The following is a 23620-nucleotide window of genomic DNA, read 5'->3' on the forward strand; positions in this document are numbered from 1 at the left end:
CAGCAGGCAGGGGGCTACTGAAGCCCCCACTGGTTAACAGTAACTGGCAAGCCTCCTCTGTTTAGGGTGAGGCTTACTGGTTAACTAGTTAAGTGTTAACCTCTCTCCCATCTATGGAAGCAAGAAAAAGACAAAGGCTCTGAAAGAAGAAGGGGTTTGCCCAGGGTCAACCAGAAGATGATTTTCTGGGTTTGTAGCCAGTTGCCCACCCACTACCCCACACTGCAAGCTCAGTCTAGTTTTCCCTAAGTCTTGCAGAGAAGAGGGAGCCCTGGGGCCAACTTTCACCATTCGGCGTGAGCTCAGGGTTTTTCTGGGTCTCCCACAAGACGAAAATGTACCACATGTGCCCAAAGTTCTGTATCAGCCAAGCTGCCACAAGCCATTACGAAACTACCATGCACTTACCTGGACCGCGCAGTGACATTTCATTCCCTCCACAGCTCGGATAGGATTAAACTGAAAACCTGGCCCCAGTTTTGGTTCTTAAATCAGTAATTTTTCTGGAAAAGTCATCCCAGAAAAAAAAAATGATCCCTAGCAGCCTCTCCAAATACTTTACTCAAAAAGCTACTGCAAATGTTTAAGCAATCAAGCATGTTTATTTAATTTGTCCTTCTTATGCCAGAGAAGGCCCAATGCTGCTTAGTGTTTCTGCCACACAGCGTTATCAAGTGTATACATGGCCACTTCTCTGGTCTGCTACAAAATGGAAGCAGGGAAAAAAAGCATTACAGAGACAGAAAGGAAGGGGAGGATAAGTGAGGGTCACTGGAGGGCGGAGAGGAGGTGCGTCACTGCAGGAATGTTACTAGGAACAGAGTGGCTGCTGTGTTAGTCTGTATCCCAATAAGACAAAAAAGCAGTCATGTAGCACTTTAAAGACTAACAAAATAATTTATTAGTCCATCCCACAAAAGCTCATCACCTAGTAAACCTGCTTTCCAAGAACCTGGTAAGTATTCAGGCACCAAACTTTTCTATGGGCAGCTCTACGTAACAGTGGAAGGCTGAATTAAGTTACGCAATTCCAGCCATATTAATTATGTAGCTGAAGTCCGCATATCTTCAGACTTCTGCACCCCCTCCACTCAGGGAGGCAACTTCCATCGACTTCCCTTACTCCTACTGAGAGGCAGGAGTACTGGCGATGGTGCAGGCCCCCTGTAGGTTATCAGGAGCATTAAATCGAACTGGAAGATCAACCACAGCAGGGTTGATCTTCCCTGTAGTGAACACATAGCTATTATATTAACGAAGGGTGCAGGGTCTGGGATGGAGTTTGCGTATAGGAGAGAGATCCGAGTAGGGGACTAGACAACAGGAGGGAGCTTGGATGCAAGAGGCGGGGGGTTCTGACCTGGGGCAGGAAGGAGCGCAGAAGGTTTTGGACGCAGGAGGGGGTTGTGACCAGTATTCCCTGGAAGCTGTGTGCTTCTGCGTCTGCTCAGGAGAGACTCAAATGCCGCCTAGTTGATTAGCAGAGCACCCACACTAGGTTTATTGTTTCTGCTGGTGATGCACATTCCCCTTGCCTCATTGCACAATAAAAAAAAAATTCCTGCACATGTGGGAAAGATTTGCAGGAACACTGGTTGTGACCATGGGCAGGGCATTGGGGTGCAGGGGTGGGGGGTGCCAGGTTCAGTCTTTGGCCTGGAGGTGGCCCCCAGCCAGTGGCCCAGCAGAACCTTCAGGCAGGCTCCCTGGCTGCTGCATCCCCAAACACCACTCAAAGCGGACGGCTCAAAGAGGGGGTGGGGGGTGCATCTGCGTGGCATGCCCTTGCATGGAGGGGAGGCAGTGTCCTTGCAGCCCCATCCCATTGGCTGAAAACCAGCCTATGGATGTGAACATGGCGCCGGTGGAGGGGGCAAGGCATGGAGACCTCCCCCCCAGGGGGCACCACACAGACTGGCCCAAGGAGCTGGCCACTTTGAGCAGCATGTGAGGCCATCGCAGGCAGGGAGCCTGCCTGAGGGGCCCACTGGGCTATGGGGGCTGGATCCAAATGTTTGGTGGGTCAGATATGGCCCATGGGCCATATTTTGCCTGTCCCTAGTCTAGGCTGTCCCAATATAAATTAACAGTTGGGGTGAAGCTAAAACAAGGCACCAACTCTCTCAGCCCCTGAGGAGAGTTGGGAACTAGAGGCAGATTTCATAGGCTCTCTGCAGCTCTGTCACAACATAAAATCACAGAACACTAGAACTGGAAGGGACATTAAGAGGTCATCGGCTCCAGTCCCCCGCCCTCATGGCAGGAGTAAGCACCATCAGACCATCCCTGAGAGGTGTCTGTGCACCCTGTTCTTAAACATCTCCAGTGATGGAGATTCTACAACCACCTTAGGCACTGTATTCCTGTGTTTAACCACCCAGACAAGAAACTTTCCTAACCTTCAATCTAAACCTTCCTTGCTGCAATTTACACCCATTGCTTCTTGTCCTCTTTTCAGAGGCTAAGAAGAATAATTTTTCTCCTTCCTCCTTGTAACACCCTTTTAGGTATGTGCCATGGTGCATACAAATTCCCTTCTCCCTGCCTAAGTTTCCTTCTATTAAGGGTGAAGGCTTAGTTCAGATATAGCCAGTGAACACTTTGGCATCTTCTGACAGAAATTACCGTGCATTATTCTGCCCACAGGCTCAGCTTCGGGAATGAAGTACTAGTATGCATTTTGCGGCATATACTCCCTGCTAAACCACAACAGGCTGTCTGTGCTTTTCAGACAAACGGATACAGATCCTGGCAAACTTGAAATACCCAGCAAGGACAACAGAAACACAGCTGCCTAATGGAGGTGATAAATGTCTTTTTTACCACCTGGTTTTGAACTGTCCCTACAAGCTATGCAAACTTTTAGATCCTAATTTAAGAAGCGGTAATACATGCATATATGCTATCCATTTAAAATTCTTTGACCACAAATTAACTCTCTGCTCAATATTTACAGTACCCAAAAAGGGAAATGTTCACCTCTCTATTAATGGATTGAAAAGATTGTCTCACTGCATCATAGGACCCACAATATTGTTCTGCATAGAGTTAGCAGGAGAAAAGCATAGCAAAGCTTGTGATATGCCTGATAGGTCACATCTACTGCTATTTAAAGATTTGTTTAATCCACCACATAGTCTTTTGCCCTCTCATCACCCATTGGGGGTAAATTTATTGAGAGAGGGATTTACGGTAGAGGACGTGTGGCAAGATTCAGGAGCTACAAAGAAAGTAACAAATTATCTTGTCTTCGACCCCCAAAGGCAATGGAATAGGCTGTAGCAAATTTTATGGCACCACAAGAATTTTGGCTACACCCATGGTAAGTGGACATCTGGCTAACTAAAATCATGCCAGACTCCAAATGTTCCCAAACCAGTGTGCCAGATTACAGAGGTGGAGCCTGCAGAAACAAGCTTAAGCCAACATCAGACAAATTTATAGCTACATTCAAAGAGACACAACTTTAAGGGGTGCAACGTTACCCTGTTAGTTAAACGGGGCAACTTTGTGTTTAGACGCTCCCTCCACCAAGCTCAGAATTTCAAACGCCAGCGATTCTGCTACAGCAGAAGAGCCAAACAAATTAGCGTTAAAGCAACGTGTGTAGCAAAAATTCAAGCATCCATTTGTGAAACCAAACAGCAGATGACTGGGCAGTGAAAAGAGCTGTGCTTCCAGCTGAGATTTGAAGAGAGAGAGAGAGAGATGAAGGTTGTTCCAAACAGCAGGAGCTGCAAAGAAGGTAGCACACACACACAAGTGGCTAGACTGCATGGAAGGAGAGATATGAGCAGAAACTGTGAAAGAAACATTCTGCTAGGTAGGATAGAGAATGGCCTCAGAAACAGCTGAAACTGAACAGGTACCCACTAAAGGTGCTAGAGGATAGGATAAGATGGTCCCACTTCTTCGGCCAGCCAGACGGTAGACATTTTCATCTGAAGTCCTTTAAAACAAACAAAAGAAAAAAAACAGAAGTTCAGGGAGAAGTACAGCAAAGCTCTGACACAGGGCAACAGGACGCCAGGTGTTCACAGCGTAGCTCTCACACTCCACAGCAGATCCAGATGCTGCAAGGAGCATGGTGTTCCAAATAAATGGAGGATGGGGGGTGAACTCTCAACATTATGACCTGCAAAACGGAAGCACAACCGTGTACACCAAGGATGGTACAAGATCCACAAAAGTAGGGCACTCCATTCATTCTAACTCAGAATGAGGATTCCTTGGTTTACATTTACAGACACTTAGGGTCTGAGAGCCATGATTCACATGAGTTAGAGATTGCGCTCCAATATTTGTAAGTGCAACTTACAACTGTAGAATTATTATTAAAATGTAACTGTACTCAAAAACAAAACAATAGAAAACCATACAGCCTAGAAGTCAAACCATGAAGAGGCCTACAAATGTTTAGTATATCTGGCTCAAACACCTTGCAATGCTAGCTACAATAATGCCTCTTCTCACTTTCAGGTGACGTTATTAAAAAAAGAAGGTGGGAGCATTATCTCTGGTAAATGTAAACAAACTTGTCTGTCAACAACTGGCTGAACAAGAAATAGGACTGAGTAGACTTGAATGAGATGAATTTAAAATACTAATTCTATAATTTACCTTTTTTACAATGCAAATATTTGTAATAAAAATATAAAGTGAGCTCTGTACACTTAGTATTTTGTGTTCCAGCTGAAATGCATGCATTTGAAAATGAAGAAAAGACATCTAAAATATTTATAATACATTTAAATTGGTATTCCATTGTTCACAGTGCAATTATAAATGTGATTAATCAGGACTTTTAAAAATCTAGTTAATTTTTATTATTTTACTTAAAATTTAAAATCTAGTTAATTTTTGTTTTAATGTAATGTTTTGCATTAATCGCATGTATTACCTGATATTGACTGACAGCCCAAGTCCATAAATTTCAAGACTTTTGAGGCTCTTTATAGGGGCTCAATTTTCAGGACAAGGGTGCTTAGTGTGTATCTTTAAAAAGGGCCTTAGCTGAAGCCACAAAATGGACATGTCACCCCATTTAAAATCCTATTTGAAAGTCACCCCCCCACCACCCATTCTTATTCCCTATGAGACGGAAACTCTTGAATTATGACAAGAGAGTTTGGTTGACAAAAATCAGAGTTTTACACTAAAAATGGGGTCTGTTGACAGAACTCGGCACATTTGTCGACAGCCTTCTGCCTCTCCCCCCATGTCAGAATACTTTTCTTGACAGAATCTGGAAACAAAAGAGCGATGTGGATGCTCTGGGGGGCCCTGCATCTACAGACAGGGCTCCTGGGCTTCACCAGGCAGCCCTGTATGCTGTGCTTCCAGTTGGCTGTTCTGTCAAGAGAGCAGCTGGGCAGTCTGGCCACTCTCTGTGGATGGAACAGATCAACAGAGCCGTCTGCTTTCATGTGTGGCCACAATCTGTCGACAGAAGTTTTGTCAGATGATATCTTCTGACAGTAACTTCTGTCAGCATATCACTGTAGTGTAGACGTAGCCATGGAGACAGATTTCAGAGTTCGGTCAAACAGGTCCGGAGGCAGGCCTTCACATGCTCCATCTACCTCCCACCTCATGGGGAGTTTGGGTCCAAGTCTCCCCTGCCCAACGCAGGAATGAGGGAGGCTGGGATTTTCCAAAGAAGCCCAATGTGCTGACAACTCACCCCAAAATGCTGCCACACCACCTCTGCTCTGCATTGATTCGTGGGTCATCAACAAGGCCTTTCTAGCCTCCCCTGAGAGGGCCGGTGTTGCCATGGAAAGCAGCTGGGGTTTAGGAGTATTTATGCCAGTTTCCCCCTGGAGACAGAGCTCCCTGTGGGGACTACTGCAAGTTTCCAGGTGATGTAAGGGCAGGAAGGAACACGAAGGGCAGCTCGCACGCGAGTCTCTGTGGTCGGTACATGTATCTCCTCAGTTACCAAAGGGCACTCAAGAGGGTACGGTTTGGAAGACAACACAACGTGCAAGGAAAGAGGATGGCTCTGAGCAGCACCTTAAGGAACCAAACTGGTGAGCTGGGCAAGTGGGGGGAGGATAATAAGGTTTTAATGGAATTCCCCAAGTCCCTTTGAAGCCTCAGTTTTGAGAGATTCCCCCCATCCCCAGTGGAGTCATCTCTAACCCTCCCTGCTCCTGTCTTCAGCACCACCACCTTTCACGTGCCGGGGTAAATCCCATAGAATTAGAAGAGAGATTAGCAAGACTGGGACTTTTCAGTTTGGAAAAACAGATGGCTAATAGGCCGGGGCAGGGGCAGGGGAAGACACTGATGGAGATCCACGCAATAATGACCAGTGAGAAAAAAGTAAACATCAAAGTGTTATTAACACATTTTTATAAACGCAAGAACTAGCGGTCACCAAATGACACTAATAGATAGTAGGTTTCAAACCCGCTGACCATACTCCAGACAACCTGCAGAACTCTTTGCCAGATGTTGTCAAGGCCAAGAATATAAACAGAGTTCAAAAAGAAAACTCAGGAAGTTCCTAGAGGTTAGGTCCATCAATGGCTATTAGCCAGGATGGGGAGGAATGGTGTCCCCAGCCTCTGTTTATCAGAAGCTGGGAATGGGCGACAGGGAAGGGATCGCTCGATGATGGCCTGTTCTGTTCATCTCCCTCATGACCCAGACTCTGCAGGAGAGGCTTGTTCAGCAAAAAAGAACAAGCACTGCCTGCTGCGCTGTGTGTCCATCAGCAGGTGGGACTCTGCTCCCGCTCCCGCCTCCTGCAGCGGCTTCTAGCTGCTCGAAGGATGGGAGAGAAGGACAATTAACATTTTGCCTCTGGAGGGGTTTCCATGAGCTTTTCCCCTAGCGGTAATCACTGCAGCATCTGGAGGCCCGACGACGTACCTGATGCAATGGCTGATCCTCCAGGACACAGGCTATTGAAAAACAGGATTAATGAGTCCTCAGGAGGGGCAATTCTTAGAGCCCCAAGCTAAAAATCCCACATGCGGTGGCCTCAGAGTGTTGTCCCAGACAGAGTTGTCTTGGAGGAGGAAGCATGTGGTTCTGGCTGCAGTCTGCACAGAACTACAAAGCACCTACTTGTCATACTTGCTCAGGACAGCAGTGGCTCTTAGAATGCAGGAACCCAGAAGAACTAAATAATAAGGACTAGACATGCCTATTTGCAGACTCTCGCAGTGAGCCTTCCTGAGCAAGCAGGAGACCATTCGGCTACAGCTGTCCAGATTTAAGCGTGTACTTAGGCTGGGAAATTGAATACCTCTCTCTGGTTGCAGGTAGAGATCCTTCCATATGTGCTGTGAATACAGAGCAGAGCAGCCTTCCAGAATCTGCCATCAGCTCATTCCATTGCCTCCTGAGCTGCTCACAGTTTTGCTGCTCAGCTGTGGAGAGAAGCTAACGAGTTAACGTCGCTGCCCAGAGCCATGGGGGCAGCAGCAAATCTGTCCAGGATCACCTCGGCATCTTGGCTTGTGATAAGTCTGGGCAGCAGCAGAGGCGGAAGGAGAATGACAGACCTAGAGATAGGGGAGAAGGGAGATGGAGAGGCCCTTCCCCTGTGAAGGTCTGGAGATGCTGGAAAGAAGGAGCAGAGTCCATCAGCAGCTAGAGAGGGTGGAGCTCAGTGTTCCCTGTAAGCTCAGTGCTTGGGTGGCCGCCCAGCTGATTAGCAGAGTGCCCACAGCTGGCAGTGCATGTTTCTATGGGTGGTGCACATCATCCACCCATGCCTTGGTGCACACAACAAAATTTATTCTGCTCACAGATGGAACATTAGAGGGACCACTGGTGGAGCTGCAGGTTTGCCAGCCCTCTGCAAGTGCAAGGGTAATACAGAGGATGGAACCAAGGCCAGCCCTTTCCTGGATAGCCATGGACTGACTGTCCCTCACTCAGCTGTCCTCCCGAGTTTTGATATCTACCAGCGGCTGGTATTCCAGTCGCAATGCCCTGACTAGGAGGAGTCTGATAAACGTCAGTCTCCGTGCACAAACATCTCACAGCTCGGGGACAAGTGTCCATGTCCCCTTCCTGTTAGCCTAACCGTCCCCAAAGTGCTTCACAGATTGGTGGTGGGGAGGGGAAAAAAAAAAAATGAGGAATTTCCTGCACAGTCAACCTCCTCCAAGTGACCCCTGAAATAAGTTCCTTGCATAGTCTCCACCTTCAGAGAGCCAGCCTGCAGCGGTCCCCATGTGATGTAAGGCAGGAATGCCTGTGACGTGTCCTCCAGAACTCCCCCGGGGCCCCTTTCGGTCCCCTCTACATCCCACAGGCCTGTCCCGCTTCCCCCCTACGTTAGCTGGAGCCTCAACGTTCTGCTTCGCCCCACATCTCGCCAGGAAGGCCTCAAAAGAAAATCGGGGCAGCGGCAGCCTCGTGCGATCATTCGGCAAAGCAGCCGCTTTGGAACCCTTGCCTCCTCAAGCAGGTGCTCGCGCTTTTAATGTGCCCGGGTTTGTCCATTCACTTGTGTCATAAAAGAAACTTTTGCTGCAGTTTCTCCTGGGAGTCTCTGTGCAAAGCCTCCAGCAGGGTTAAGCCAAGTGAGAGCCAAACAGCGCTCTCCAAGAGCGCAGGAACAGGAAGTAATCTCCCCCTTCTCCCGCTCTCCGCTGCCCCACAGGGGCTGGATATCTCGTAACTGGATTGCGCTCTCTCTCTCTCTCTCTCACACACACGTGCTATAAATAACGCCATACGTAACATGCTGTAAAAGCAAGCGCTTGGGTGACTGCGCTGTGCCCATCCCTGAAATAATAGCTGCACTCTAAGAGTGGTACGTTGGCACTCAAAGCACAGTATTATAAAGCAAGTGCAGGTTTCTCCCTTCCCCCACGCTGGCTCTTCCCGCTATAAAGCAAGATCTCTCCTCCCTGCAAACACAACACGCTCAGGCCTGGGGCTATGCTTTCCAAGTGCAGCTCCTGCCAGCCAATGCAATTGGAAACCTGCTGTTTCCCTGTTAAATACATCTGAGCTTATGCAATGTTTAAATACTATGAAGCACACAACACACACCCCAGAACATAAGCTGTCCAGGACAAGGAGAGTCTTACTGTGGTTTTGTAATGTACTAGGTAAACACACAGTGTCAATCTACCCCCACTTTCACTCTTGTACACAACTGGATTTTGTTCCGAGTATGCCTTGTAAACTTCCACTTGAAATCTCATAATTTGCTGATCATTATTATTCTAGTAAAATGCACACGGCAACATTGTATGTAAAGTTATTAGATTCTACTGACTGACATTGCAGAGACCTAGTCCAAGCTTAGGAAAGGAGCTAGAAAACAGTTCCTCAAAGACAAAAGTCAGACTGAAGCCTCAGCCAGGTATCAGCAAAATCAAATGGACTCTCACCTGGTTAAGCGGCCATTCTTTGGCAGGAAGAAGAGCATGAGTGAAAAAAAAAATCTACTATTTTGCACAGAAAAACCTAGAGTTTTTCATTCCCACAAATTTTGTCTCCTGAACTTCAGAGGCAGATGATTCTCAAGGATAAAGAAGAATTTTAAGAAAAATCAAAAAGAGATGTCCTCAGAACTCATGCCTTTCTCCCTGACCTGGCATCACCATCACCTGATGAACAAGGACATTCACACTGATGTTGGGGAAGGATCTTGGCTGAAAGGAATCCAATCAGTAAGACTGCTAATAGCACATGGTGAGAGAAATCTTTGCTTTAAATTAATTCAGCATATTAGGGGTTAATTGTGTATATAACCTTTCATTTGTTTGTAACCATTTCTGACTTTTATACCTCATTACTTGTAATTACTTAAAATCTCTCTTTCTGTAGTTAATAAACTTATTTTACTGTTTTATCTAAAACAGCATGTGGCCTGACTTCTTTTGGAGATTCTGTTTGAGATAGAAAATATGTGCAAATTCTGTTAGTGAAATGACAGAATATATTTTTATATGAGCTTATATTATCCAGGAAGGTACTAGCACTTCAAGATGCCCATTTCTGAGGGAAAGTCAGGGCTTGGAAGTTTGCTGGCATTAGTACGTGATGGAATTCATGAGCAACTGGCTACAGCACTCTTCCACCATAGCGAGGAGTTATTTACACTCCAGAGGTCGAGCAGCCCAGAAATGGTTGTTTTGAAGCAGTACAAGAGATACCCCTCGCTGGAAAAATTGAGGGGCACACAGCTGCCAATCAGTCCCAAATGTAACCTGGACAATATCGCACGTGGCAGTACAATTTATAGCCCCATAAAGTGTCCTTCATGGTTCCTAGCTCCCCACTCTAAGGACTTTCTCTTGGCTCAGGTCTGGCAGGTTAAGAACCTAAGAACAGCCATAGTGGGTCAGAACAAAGGTCTATCTAGCCCAGTATCCTGTCTGCCAACAGTGGCCAATACCAGGTGCCCCAGTGAACTGAACAGGTAACAGTCTCTCTCCCGCCATCCATCTCCAGCTTCTGACAAACAGCAGCTAGAGACGCCATTCCTTATCCATCCTGGCTAATAGCCATTAATGGACCTAACCTCCATGAATCTATCTAGGTCTTTTTTGAGCCCTGTTATAGTCCTAGCCTTCACAGACTCCTCTGGCAAGGAGCTCCACAGGTTGACTGTGCACTTTTAAACCTGCTGCCCATTAATTTCATTTGGTGTCCACTGGTTCTTATATTATGGGAACAATTTTTCCTTCTTTGCTTTCTCCACACCAATCATAATTTTATATCCCTCTGTCACAGCCCTCCTTAGTCTCCTCTTTTCTAAGGTAAAAAAGTCCTAATCTCTTTAATCACTCTTCATATGGGACCCATTGCAAACACTTAACCATTTTAGTTGCCTTTTTCTGAACCTTTTCTAATGCCCACGTATCTTTTTTGAGATGAGGTGACCACATCCGTACGCAGTATTCGAGATGTGGGTGCACCAGAGTTTTTATATAAGGGCAATAAGATGATCTCCATCTTATTCTCTATCCCTCTTTTATGATTCCTAATGTTCTGTTTGCTTTTTGACTGCTGCTGCACACTGTGTGGATGTTTTCAAAGAACTATCCACAATGACTCCAAGATCAGTTTCCTGATTAGTTGTAGCTAAATTAACCCTCCGTCATATGGTATGAATAGTTGGAGTTATTTTTTCCAATGTGCACCCTTTACATTTATCCACATTATATTTCATTTGCCATTTTGTTGCCCGTTCACTCAGTTATATGGGGGTGCTGTCCCCCTCTGTCACCAACGGGGGCTGCCCTGACCAGGCTGGAGTGCCCCCTGGCCACAGCAGGCCACGTGAGGCTGGAGTAACTGGTAATCCTCATCCATTCAGGGTGAGCTTTACCAGTTAACCAGTTAAGTGTTAACATCCCTACCTTGAAGTCTATCAGAAAGCAACTCCCCACGAAGACCAGCTGATCCACAGCTGGGGGACAGTGTGGCTGCTCAAGCACAGCAACACAAACACCAGGTGGATGAAAAACCCACCTCCAAGGCAGCAAGGTGAGTTACTTCACGACCTGCCTACACCACCACTGGGGTAAATCCCTCTCTCTCCTATGGGCTACGTCTACATGTGCCCCAAACTTCGAAATGGCCACGCAAATGGCCATTTCGAAGTTTACTAATGAAGCGCTGAAATGCATATTCAGCGCTTCATTAGCACGCGGGCGGCAGCGGCACTTCGAAATTGACGCGGCTCGCCGCCGCGCATCTCATCCCGACGGGGCTCCTTTTTGAAAGGACCCCGCCTACTTCGAAGTCCCCTTATTCCCATCAGCTCACTCACAGGTGCTCTTGGCTCTGGAGAACAGTGTGAAGGAGGAGGGCATCCACTGTGAATACCCACTGGGGCAGAAGTGAAGCCTCAGTACAATGCTGAGGTCAGGTTTCCCCCCCGGAAGCCACAGGAAAGCAGAGAGCTCCAGAGAGTGTTCCTGGAAGTTCAGTACTTCATGATGCTCCCCATCCCCTTCTTCCTCTTCTGTTCCCCATACCCTGCGGCCCATCAGCCGCCTGCCGCAGAAGGCCCCGGAAGCTGCAGGTTAACAAATCCAATTTGTCAGAGACAAGCAGCAAAGCGTTTCAGCTCTGCCAGCTCTTTTCTTTATGAAACTGCTCAGACAGTCAAGAACGTGCCATGTCACCAAGCCACGCTGACGCGGGGGAGGGGGGGAAACAGTTGTAGAAAGCAAAAAGGAAAGGAAACAAATTCAAGCATCTCTCTCCCCCTCCACTCCAGCCCAGGAGCAGGACTGAGCACTGCACAGCCTGGGGCAGGTAGGCCATCAGCCCACGGGCGGATGGCAAGCGGCACGAGACACTGGTTCTTTGCACCTCTTCTATGGAGCAAAGCCCCACTCAGGCTCTCCTGTCCACCTCCCTGTCTGCGCTGCCAATGACTCCAGTCTTGGGTGCTCACCTGCCACATTTTCAAACAAGCACCGTCCTGGTTTTTCCCCATGGGATTCCTTATGCATTAAATTATTTGGAGCACACCCAGGAGCATCCCTCACCAACCAGAGCCCCACCGTGCTAGGTGCTGTACGGACACTGAATAATAAAAAGGACCCACCCTGTTCCATGGGAGGAGCTTTCCGAAAAACATCCTCAGAGCCACTTTCCTCACTGTTCTCCTTTTATATACACCCCCCCCCCCCCGCCCCCGTCAGGCCACTGCTGTGCTGAAACCGCAGTGGATTCTGCTGATGAGGGTTCTTTCCTTGTCCTTCTTTAACTTACCCCTAAATGTTTTCTAAGAACCCAGTGAGCAGAGGAACTGTCAGTAATACCGCTAGACAATACTGACCTCCTGTGGTCCAGCAAATTCTCTCGTCCGGCACCAGACAGCTCCCAAGGGTGCCGGATTAGAGAGGTTCAACCTGCATTAGAAAGGGAAAGGACCTAAGAAATCTCACTTTCTATGCAGGACTGACTGTTACACCTCATCCCCCAATGCTCTGCCCAGTACACACGGCCCGAGCAATCGCTCTTCTGTTACTTTCTTTTGGGGATACTGATTCCACCCTCTGGAGAGAAGCTGTATTATTCATCTTAAGTTTCCCTCACGGCAGGTCTACACTAGGCCTGAAAGGCAACTATTAGGTGCACAATTCTAGCTATGGCTGGAATTCTAGCATAGCTGGAATTGATGCACCTACGATCAATTTATCTGGACCGTTCACCGAGAAACATTCCCATCAACCTCCCCTTGCTCCTCACAAGAATGAGTACAGGGATCGACTGTCAACCTGATAGCTTGATTTCATGGGTCCCCACTGGGCACATGAAAATTGAACCCTGGAAGATCAACCCTGACTGGGTCGATCTACTGGGTAGTGTAGCTATAGCCCTAAGCTATGTCTACACTAGAGAATTTTTATCAACAAAACGCCAGTTTTCTTGACAAACCCAGGAAGCGTCCAGGTTCCCAAGGTGTTCTTTCCTCAGCAAATCAACAGAACGCAGCACTTTTGTTGACAGTCTTACCCCGCTCCCCACAAGGCATAATGCCTCTGCCGACAGAAAGCCGCTCTGGACATTCTGCGGAGGGCCTCTGTTGACAAACAGGGCTTCCGGGACACCGGGTAGCACTATCTGCTGTGCTTCCAGTAGGCCATTTTGATGACAACGCGGCTGGGCAGTCTTGGGATCCGTTTAGCAACCTGGGTGCGATCCGTCCACCGAAGTTTTATTGGAAAATATCTTCCAATAAAAACGTCTGTCAACAAATCGCTCTAATCTAGACAGAGCCTTATCGTCACACCATTTTTTCTAGCTACGCCCCGAACCAGAATTATCCCTATGCTTGGTATTCCAAGTAGTCAGCAGCTGTTTGTAGTCCCTATCTCTTCCGCCCCTGCCCTGCAAACGCCCTGCCTTGTAGCTTTAGTGAACAGCATTGTTCACTAGTTTGATTTCTTTGCTCATCCCATCACCTTGGTTACTCTAAACTCTGCCTGTTTCACCTTTTTCCAGCAAGGTGGCAGGGTGAGCAGAAGGTAGCACTGCAGATCCCTCCCCCAGGAGCCATCTGTATTTGAACCACAGCAGTGTGTCACTCTGTCTCCCTCCCCGACTCATGCATCTGACGAAGCAGGTCTTTGCCCACGAAAGCTGATGCTCCAAAATATCTCAGTCTATAAGGTGCCACAAGACTTCTTGTTGTTCTCTGTCTCCCTCCAGTGGCCAGTCTACAGAGAGATGTTTAGGACAGCGCTTCCCCCTTTTGGTTAAGGATTCTGGTTCTGAGGCTCAGGCAACAGGAGCTTTGTGCTTTCAGAGCCAAACATCCTGCCCGACGATGAAGAAACATGTTAGGCAGAGCTGGAGCATAGAATGGAAAACCCACAAAATGCAGCGCCACAGATCTCCCACGTCTCATGACGAACCACGTGTCTGATTGTCTGTCCACTCTCACCACAAGGTCTTTGGCGTTGCTACTTTCTGGGATTGTCTTCCTCACTGGATACACCTTGGGCCGGGTTAATTCTCCTTCTCCCACAGGGCATTAGGTTGCATTCCTGTCCGTTTCTGCCTGTTCTTAACCCCTTCCAACTTATCAGCCACTACCCAATTTCATTAGAAGTGCCATCCACTGGCTCTCACCACCAGGCACAGCAGCAGAGACATTTCCCCAAATAAACCCAGCTGAGCCCAGTACAGTAGTTCAAGAAACTCTGTAAGCTCCAGGAGCCATGGGGTGGACGTGCTTGAACATGGCTGTCACTCCGTCCTCCCACTTTAAGCATGTTTCCCTATCAACAGCAGTTCTCCATACAGATGCCTTTAAAGCAAGACCATGCATGGAGCCCAGGTCTCCTCCCATCCCCTCGAGCTACCTGCAGCTCCCAATAACATCAAAGGGAGTGCCTAGCACAGGAGAAGAGCTGGTCAGCAATGCTCCCTGTGTTTGTCACCACATAATCCTGCTAATCAGAGGCATCCACCAAAGGGCAAGCAGACAGTAGATCTTTACCCATCCACCTTGAGAACCTTACAACACCACACTTGAGTCCTACTCTCGAAAGTAACATTAATTGACGGCACCTCCAGAACCCAGTGTGAGCTAACACCAAAATTAACTGCATTTAGTGGTGCTGCATTCAGAGTACTGCAGACCTCTGTTTATCCCACCTGTTTTGGGCTATACGAACCCACGTGACCTCAGCCCCACCAAGAAGGGAGCTAGCAATCCTTGGAGGGAAAAGGTCCCAGATCCCCAAATGCTCCATTTACAGCTGCAGGTTCAGTGTTTGAGGTGTGCCCACCTTGAAAACAGATTTTCAGTTTTCTCAGACGTGAGGAGGCTTCATCCTGACCACCCACCACAAGTGTTCTTGGCTTCTCTTGCAAGGTTGCCTCAACTCCCCTCCCCACTAAACTGGGCAAGTGGGAACTCAGGTATCTTCCTTGTCAGAGAGTCTGCAGGATTGGGACATGTATGCCTGTCCAGCAGGACGGAGACCAACCTCTTTGCAGAGAGGCCCAGCACACACCAGATGATTCAGACTTTGGGTCACATTCTGACCATCCTGCTAGAGAAAGGCCCAGGGAATGGCCATTACCAGTCCCAAAGCACCTACTCCCTCGAAGAACTTTCTCTTCTAATATGAAGCCAACAGAGAGCTGCAACCCAACTCCCAGGGGTTGGGAAGGGAATTCGAGCACTCTCTCTTGGATTTCTCAACAGGCAGGAGCTGATTCTCCTGCACCTTGCAAGGCTGAACACTTTGTTTGTGTGTCCCATGAGTGCAGCCCCAGCTTCATCAATTGTGACTGAGCCTGGAAGTGACTGATCACTGCTCTACGGCTGGAAGCATAGCTCAGCTCCTCATACAGGACCACGGAGGTGCTGTTCCACAGACCAGATCCTTCAAGCCCATTCACTATTTATTGTGGTTGCACCACTCCTGAAATGTTTAACTGCAGGGAGATTAGCTGAATCCAGATTTCTTAGTCTCCGCTTCCTCCCAACTCCAGAAAGGCCCTGGAGAAAGCCCCTGTTTTCACATCAAATGGGCATTCACCAATATCTCCACTGGGGCATGACCATGGAGGGTTAGAGAGAAGGTTGGTTACGCTCTTCCTTGCCTGTTCCCCTACAGCTAGTAAGATCCCTCACTGCAGCTTGGTCCTTCAGCAGGTTGTCCTCCTTTGTTTTAAGTGACTGAAGGTTCAGGCTTCCACACTTCCTCAAAGAACCTATTCCGTCATTGCCATGGTCTCAGCAAAAGCAAGCTTTGCCTGATATCCCAGTACTGACCCAGATTCCCAGTTCCAACGAAGGGCCCCACGGGTCGTTCATTGGCCACGGGGGAGCACATGCAGCATGGCGGGATGCCGTAAGACATTGCACCAGGCCTAGATCTTCCCCCACCAGCAGGCGGGGGGTAAGGAGTGGGTGTGGTCATAGAACCACAGGGCTAGAAGAGACCTTGGGTGGTCATCAAGTCCAATCCCCTGCTCAAAGGAGGACCAACCCCAGCTAGATCATCCAAGCCAGGGCTTTGTCAAGCCAGGACTCAAAGACCTCTAGGGATGGAGATTACACTGCCTCGCTAAGTAACACATTCCACTGCTTCACCACGCTCCTGGTCCAAGCCCTCAGGGTATTCTGGGCTGCTCAATGGCTCCGCTGCAGGCAGCCTATGTTAGAGCAGTTCCCAGGGCTGCTCTAATTGATGCTGGGAACCAAACTAGATTCCCAAAGCAGGGGAGGGAGGGAGGGAGATGAAGCCACCTTTGATCCACACCACAAGCTGCACCTCAGAGACACAGGATCAAACTCATTTAGGTCAATGCACTGGGCCTCATCATGTCTAAGCAGTTACTCACCACCCCTGCCATAGGCTGGGGAAGACCAGCAAGCCCCAAAAGGCCAGGTACACAGCCACTGGCAGATATCTGGCCCCCACAGGGTTTATTTTACTCTTTCAGGGGGCTGCTCTCCCCTCTCGCACATGGCACTGAGTCAGGGTCCCCGGCACGCATCCAATGGACAGTGACCATGCAAAGTTCAGACCAGCGGTACACCAAGGAATCGCAAGGCAGGAACACACATGACCAGGAGCAGAGCTGGGATTTTCTGGGTCATTATCCCCAATTTATAAGACCCAGCGTCACAACCTGGCAGGCCCTGAGGTGGGAGATTCAAAGGTCTTTCCAGTGCTGACCTGTCAGCTCTGTCCAGACAACTTCTGGGTCGCACCATAAATGGTTGCAATTTTGTCTGTGCCTATAACCCTCCTTGGTAAAACAGCCCCAGCTACCCAGAATGACACCACCATAGGGACAGGCACTCCATTCCAATTTCCCCCTTCAGCCTGAATGTGCGGAGCTGCGCTCAGTGGGGCACGGCAGCCTGGTGATTTGATTAAACATGGCATGTTCCCAGCAGCAAGATATATACTGGTGGGATCTCCATGGGGGCGACACAGGCCATATGGTTACTCTCGGTAAACAAGCTTCTGAAAAGGCTATGCTGGCCAGCTAAGGGGCTTCTGCGGATGGCTGATGGCCTTCCTGCTTATCTACAGCCAGTGCGTGGAGCAGAGGAAATTGGGAAGTAGCCTGGCAACAGGCCCAGCCACCAGGCAAGGTGAGCAAAGAGATTGTCTTGCGCCCTGCACCCCAATTGACCATAGCACCCATGACCCACCAGCCGGGCTCTTCTCTCGGTGTGCTGCCTTGGGCTCTGTGGGACAGCTCTGCCTGGCAATGCAGAGATGCCAGGGCCGGCCTGATGGCCTCCACCTCAGTGGCCTGACTGCAGTGCAGGTGGGGCATGTAATGAAAGAGAGCGATCCCTAGGAAGGCTGCTTCTGTGACAGCCGAGTCCACCCAGTGGCATCAGCTTCTCAGCTCCCGCCTTTAAAAAAGGCATGTAAAGTTTGAAAAAGATGATAAGCAGATAGCCTGTTCTGAAGAGGGGAAGCAGGGTTGCCAACCCAACCCAGAAATCTGGCCACACAGGGTTTATTCCATTCCTTCAAGGGGCTGGGCTCTCCTCCCACACACAGCACTGAGTCAGGGTCCCCGTTGCACATCTAATGGGTAGCGAACGTGTAATTCTCAGACAAGAGATACACTGAGGAACTGCAGTGCAACAATGCCCATGACCGGGAGCAGAGCTCTTGGTACGGACTCCGCCGCTTTGAGGAAGCACTGAACAAGGTCTCAGAGGAACAAGGGGCTGCAGAGTCTCTTGCCAGAGTACAGAAAGATCACCGGAAGGAAAGCTGACAATCATGCCTTGGGTTCTGCAGCTAGCTGGTTAGTTGCTCCTTCCCTCTGTGCCAGAAAGGCTCCCCTCCAGAAATGCAAGGCTTGAGAATTTACAGAGAGGGTTCCTGGATCAACTTGCCCCCTCTCACCTTGTGCACTCCTGCTGAAACCAGTGGGGAAAAAACCATGCTGGCCTCTTCTATGCAAGGCAGCAGCTTTCCTTCTGGCTTTATCCCTCCCACAGGGCTGTGCTTAGCCTCAGGTCCCATCTGAGCTACAGACCTATATCAGTGTAAATTGCATCCCTCGGGGTGAAAAATCCTCACCCCGAGCGATGCAGCAACACTGACCAAACCTCTGTGTAGCCACAGGTATGTCGTCGGGAGGGATTCTGCTGCAGACAGCTTCTGCCTCCCAGAGCCGTGGCTGAACTCTGCTCCGGGAAGACTCTCTCCCATTGGCTTAGCAGCACTTTGCAGACAGTGGCTTGGGCCCCCAGACTGGCTTGTGACTTAATTTTAACGCTAGAACTGGCATTAGACATCCTGGGGCTTGGGGTCAAAGCATGAGGGCTTCAGCCTTGGGTGGTGGGGCTCAGGTTATAGGCCCCCCACTTGGGGCCAAAGACCTGAGGGCTCAGGAGGGTCCAAGCTTCAGTCCCCCATCCTGGGGTTGGGTAGTACTTTTTGTTGTTACTTAAGGGTCACAGTGCCATAAAGTTCTACAACCCCCATGTTAGATTTGACACATGTATTATATTTATATAGCTATGGATATGTAAAGTGTTTTTAATTTATAACAGGCAGGTTGCAATCACAGATGTGCTGCAGGAAAAGGGTCACCAATGCAACAGCTTGAGAGCCAGTGGCTTAGAGCAGGGGTCAGCAAGCAAGAGCCATTTTTTTCAAATTCGGTAAAAATACTCAATAATTCAAGATACACAAAATACTCAATAATTCAATGCATATGGATATGAGACAGTCCTTCATAAATAACCTCAAACTATACCTTTTGCATCTGACGAAGCGGGTCTTTGCCCACGAAAGCTTATGCTCCAAAATATCTGTTAGTCTGAAGATACAGACTAACTCAGCTACCTCTCTGATACTTACACCTTTTGTGACCCCTATTTTAAGGGCAGTCCACACTCATATCCCACAAAGCACTGCACGTATTAAATGGGGAGTTATCCCATATTTCGAGGTTGCATATCATTTGCTATTTAGATAGGAGTTGTTCCTTGTTGGGGTTTTAGATGTTCACCGAAATATTGAAAATAAATCAGGGGTTGTTTTGTTTTGTTTAAACTTTGCAATTATGATGTCTGGAAGCCCTTAAACAGCTGCACATGGCCCCAGAGCCGCAGGATGCAGACTGCTGGCTTAGTGTGTCTGTATTAAAGCACAACAGTGGTGCACCTGTACCAACACAGCATTATGAGCCAAGATATGCCCTCAGATAAACTAAGCTTCCTCTGCCTCTCCTAGCCCATCATCACACGTGTCGCAAGCCCGTCTAGAACGTTAAAAGTTACAGGAGCAAAGATTATGTAGCTGCTCCAGTGACCAATGACAAGAATAGGTGAGATCAGAGAAAAAAAAATATGAATGAGATCGCCCTGTGAAACAAGCAGCACTATGGTGCTCTTCAGTTTCATTCCCTAACTTGGGGGCTGGTGTGGCAGCACGGCTCACATCTGTCCTCCCCAGCCTAACTAGGCTTCCTAGTGACAGCAGCAAAAAGCAAGAGGTAAAAACAAGGAGAGAAAAAAGAGGGGATGCAAAAATGAGTATTTTTGCTGCTACTGGTCTTTAAGACCTTCAAAAGCACCAACAAGTTTTTACTTTTATACATTCAATGACTGTGGATTTTTTTTTAAAAACGTAAAGAACAGAATATGTAGAATTTTTTGTCTAAGAGGGTCTATCCAAAAATGGTATTTTTAAAATGAGTGAACTTCAAAAAAGAAATTCCAGTTGACAGCATCACTTTAATTACATTCTGAAGATTAAAGAGCGGTACAAAGCATTCTGGGTGACTCTACGCAAATCACCCTACATACTAACAGCATGAGCACATTTTAATGCTATTTCTTAGAAAAAAATCCTGCAGTGGAAGGTACAGGTAAATGCTTATTACAGCAGCACTCAGAGACCCCAGCTGAGGCCAGGTCCCATTATGCCAAGCACTGTGTTGTACACATCAAATAATAGACAGCCCCTATTTTAGGGAGTTTATATGCCAAAAGACAGAAGAAACTAGCAGAGAGTGGTGAAGTGACATACCCAAGGCTGCAGAACAAGTCAGTAGCAGATCCAGGCCTCATCTTCCAGGCCCCAGCCCAGTTAGACAACTCTGTCACTCACATCTCTTGAGCAAGTCCCTTTCCCCCGGCTCGGAGGCTCAGGTCCCCAGCCAAGCGGTGATGAAATTTTCCTCCTCTGTAAAGCCCTTCAAAGACCTATGGCTGAAGACTATTCTAAGAAAAAGCTTCTATTATTCCTCACCTTGCCCAGGAATCCCACCTGAGTAACCATCCTCTTGAATCCCCGCTCAACACATCATCATCTCTGTTCTCACTAAATATCAAATGTTGGCCTCCATCTGTACCTCTTGTCCCTCCTTTCCCTAGCAGCAGAGAGGCTGGCAGGATCGGAAAAGGCGAGAATTTTTAGCTGCTGGGGCCATTTAATATTTTGTGGACTTTCCTCTCTTACTTCTTAGAAATTATTAGCTATTCAGATATCCTTTCCTTGCATGCTCCTTTCCTTTCTTAAAGGAGATTTGCTGCCAAGTCTTGGGTCCCCGGGAGGCGAGGTTTCTCCTTGCCCTCCAGACGCGAACACACCACAAAGGCTGGAGGCAGGTGAGGCTCAGACGCTGCCAGAGTCAGGTGAGGAAAGTCAAGTTGCTGGTCTGAGCTTATGAGGCAGGTGGGGAGCATGGCAAGAGAGATTTCCTCCACAGACTTGTTAAGAGTCATTGGAGAGGAGTGTGTACAGGTTATTGATCTCATTGTGTGACCAAGGCAAGATCCGAAGACCAGGGTTTGGATTCAAAAATTCCCTCCCTGATCTGCTGGGGGTCTGGGCTACCCTCCCTCCTGTCATCTCCAGCTTTAACCCCTCTCATGTTTCCCAGGGCAGCTGGAAGTTGCAAGGTCTGGGATGGGAGATGAAAAAAGCCACTGAGACATGGTGTTGTGGCCTGTTCTTTGAAGTGCTGAAATGGGTTGGAGGGGTCCCATGCAATGCTCCCTCTAATGTTTTTTCATCCATGGGCAGAATAAGTTTTGTTATGTGCACGAAGGCACATGCAGATGCGTGCCACCGATAGAAACACATGCTGATGGCTGTGGCTGGCTATGAACGTTCTGCTAACCAGCTGGGCAGCATTTGACTCTCTCTAGGGCAGCGGCCCAAGAGCTCAGCTTACAGGGAACACTGGGCCAGCAGCCTGCAAGCTCCTCTCCCTTCCGTGTTAAGGGAACTCCTAAGCAGACAGTTTAGCTCACACTGGAGGTCCACAAGGTTTCATCCCCCTCCCTCTGAGAAACAGATAGCAAGACAAGTGTGTGGTCTAGCAGCCCGAACACAATCCCAGGAGCCAGGAACTTCTCAGCTAGATTCCTGGCTTTAACAAGGACTCCTTCCGAACCAACTCCTTCCTCCCTGTGAATGGAAGATAATGCTCCACTCCACAACCTGGGAAGATGGCTCATAACACTAGGCCTACCTCTACGCTAGCCTGCCAACATCTGCCAAGCTACGGCAGCGCAGTGGCGTCGCACGCGTGCGGCCCAAGTGGACAGGAGTTTTTCCTGTGGGTGTAGGAACGCTGCTAGCTACAGGGACCAGGGACAAGTGTGTGGTCTAGCAGCCCGAACACAATCCCAGGAGCCAGGAACTTCTCAGCTAGATTCCTGGCTTTAACAAGGACTCCTTCCAAACCAACTCCTTCCTCCCTGTGAATGGAAGATAATGCTCCACTCCACAACCTGGGAAGATGGCTCATAACACTAGGCCTACCTCTACGCTAGCCTGCCAACATCTGCCAAGCTACGGCAGCGCAGTGGCGTCGCACGCGTGCGGCCCAAGTGGACAGGAGTTTTTCCTGTGGGTGTAGGAACGCTGCTAGCTACAGGGACCAGCCACACAACAGCAACCAGCCAGTGGGTTTCTTCATTGTAGCCACACCTGTGTAGAGCGAGCCCAAGTCTTTCTCCACTCACTCTGCAGCAGCAGCTCTGCTAGGCTTAGCCAGTGGTGAGCTGGAGCAGTCTGGCCCACAGAGAGCAATTCACGCCCTACCTCTTCAACCACCCCCAGCCTGCTCTCCTCTGTGCTGCAGCCCCTCGCCATCTGTGGTCTGGAAGCTCCTTGGTACAGGCACCATGTTGTCAAGCAGAGGGTGATGATCCTCACTGCATGACAGCTGAAGAGTGCCTAGCAAGGGGGTGGGGCAGCAATGCACTATGGAGGGTGCACAATGGGACATAGTTGCCGGTACTGAAGCGCTGAGTGGGGAGCAGACATCTGGGGTTTAAAGACAAAGCCACATCTACCCCTTGGAGGTTCTCTCCCCTTGTTAGTTCACGGTATTATCCCCAAGATCACGGAGCACGAAGAAGAAACCCCTAACTGAATCCTTTGTGCTTAAGGCTCCTGGAGGAGCCTTCTGCGTGAGGGGCATGATGTTTTGTGTGCGTCTTCCCAAACTTTGTTAAATGGGTCTCCATCTCACGACTAGAGGGCGGCTTAAGAGTTCAATAGTTTCTGTTCTCCGGACATGTTTTGTCTGGTGGAGTAGAGCAGAGACGTTAAAAAAAAAAAGACAATCCAGCCCTGCAAACCAAAACTAACAGCTGAGACTGTTCGAACAGATTTGTAGCTGGAAATAGGTCCAGGCTCCCGGTGATGCTGTCTTCAGGACATTCTTCTCCCTGGCCCAAAGGGCTCTGGGGCAAGGGGGAAAAAGAGAATTTACAGAACTTGGAACCCAAAAGACAACAGGAAATCGCAAGTGACAAAGGGAAAAGCCCCACGTGATCCAGCATCGGCCAAGGAGGAAGAGATGCTGCAGAGACAGGAAAGGGATTTTTTTCTCCACAAAAAGGAAACGTTGAGGAGGTCAAGTTTGTCCCAGAGCCCTCTGGGGACTTCTAGCTGGTTGACTCGGATGCTGAAGGTCAAAGAGGGAACGCTTTAGGAGCCAGATGCAGAGAGTGCTTGGTCGCTCCCCTGAAGTGCTGGTGGATATTCAGTAAGCAACTGAGCACTTACCCCCTGCACCCCCCTGGTGAAGCAGAACCACCCTGTCATTCCGCTGTTTTGTCCTCCACCAAACACTAGTAACCATTTACAGTTGCTCAACACCTCTCCAGTCAAGGGAGGCCATGTGTTTCAGCCTGCCAGGGCAGCAGGCTTCA

General features: G+C 48.7%; 1 protein-coding gene across 6 annotated transcripts in view; it reads right to left on the reverse strand.

The window, feature by feature from the left end:
* PTPRS (protein tyrosine phosphatase receptor type S) overlaps nucleotides 1-23620 on the reverse strand; it is a 267499-nt gene that overhangs the window by 219722 nt on the left and 24157 nt on the right. For 5 of the 6 annotated variants that reach the window (XM_074978303.1, XM_074978302.1, XM_074978300.1 and 2 more), the window contains exon 2: nucleotides 3874-3949. The exons of the other annotated variant lie outside the window; for it this stretch is intronic. The gene's annotated coding sequence lies outside the window, so the exon portion shown is untranslated. The remainder of the gene's footprint in view (nucleotides 1-3873; nucleotides 3950-23620) is intronic. 6 annotated transcript variants of the gene reach the window in all.

This window comes from Carettochelys insculpta, chromosome 27 (assembly GCF_033958435.1).
Source record: "Carettochelys insculpta isolate YL-2023 chromosome 27, ASM3395843v1, whole genome shotgun sequence".
Classification (NCBI taxonomy): Eukaryota; Metazoa; Chordata; order Testudines; family Carettochelyidae; genus Carettochelys; species Carettochelys insculpta.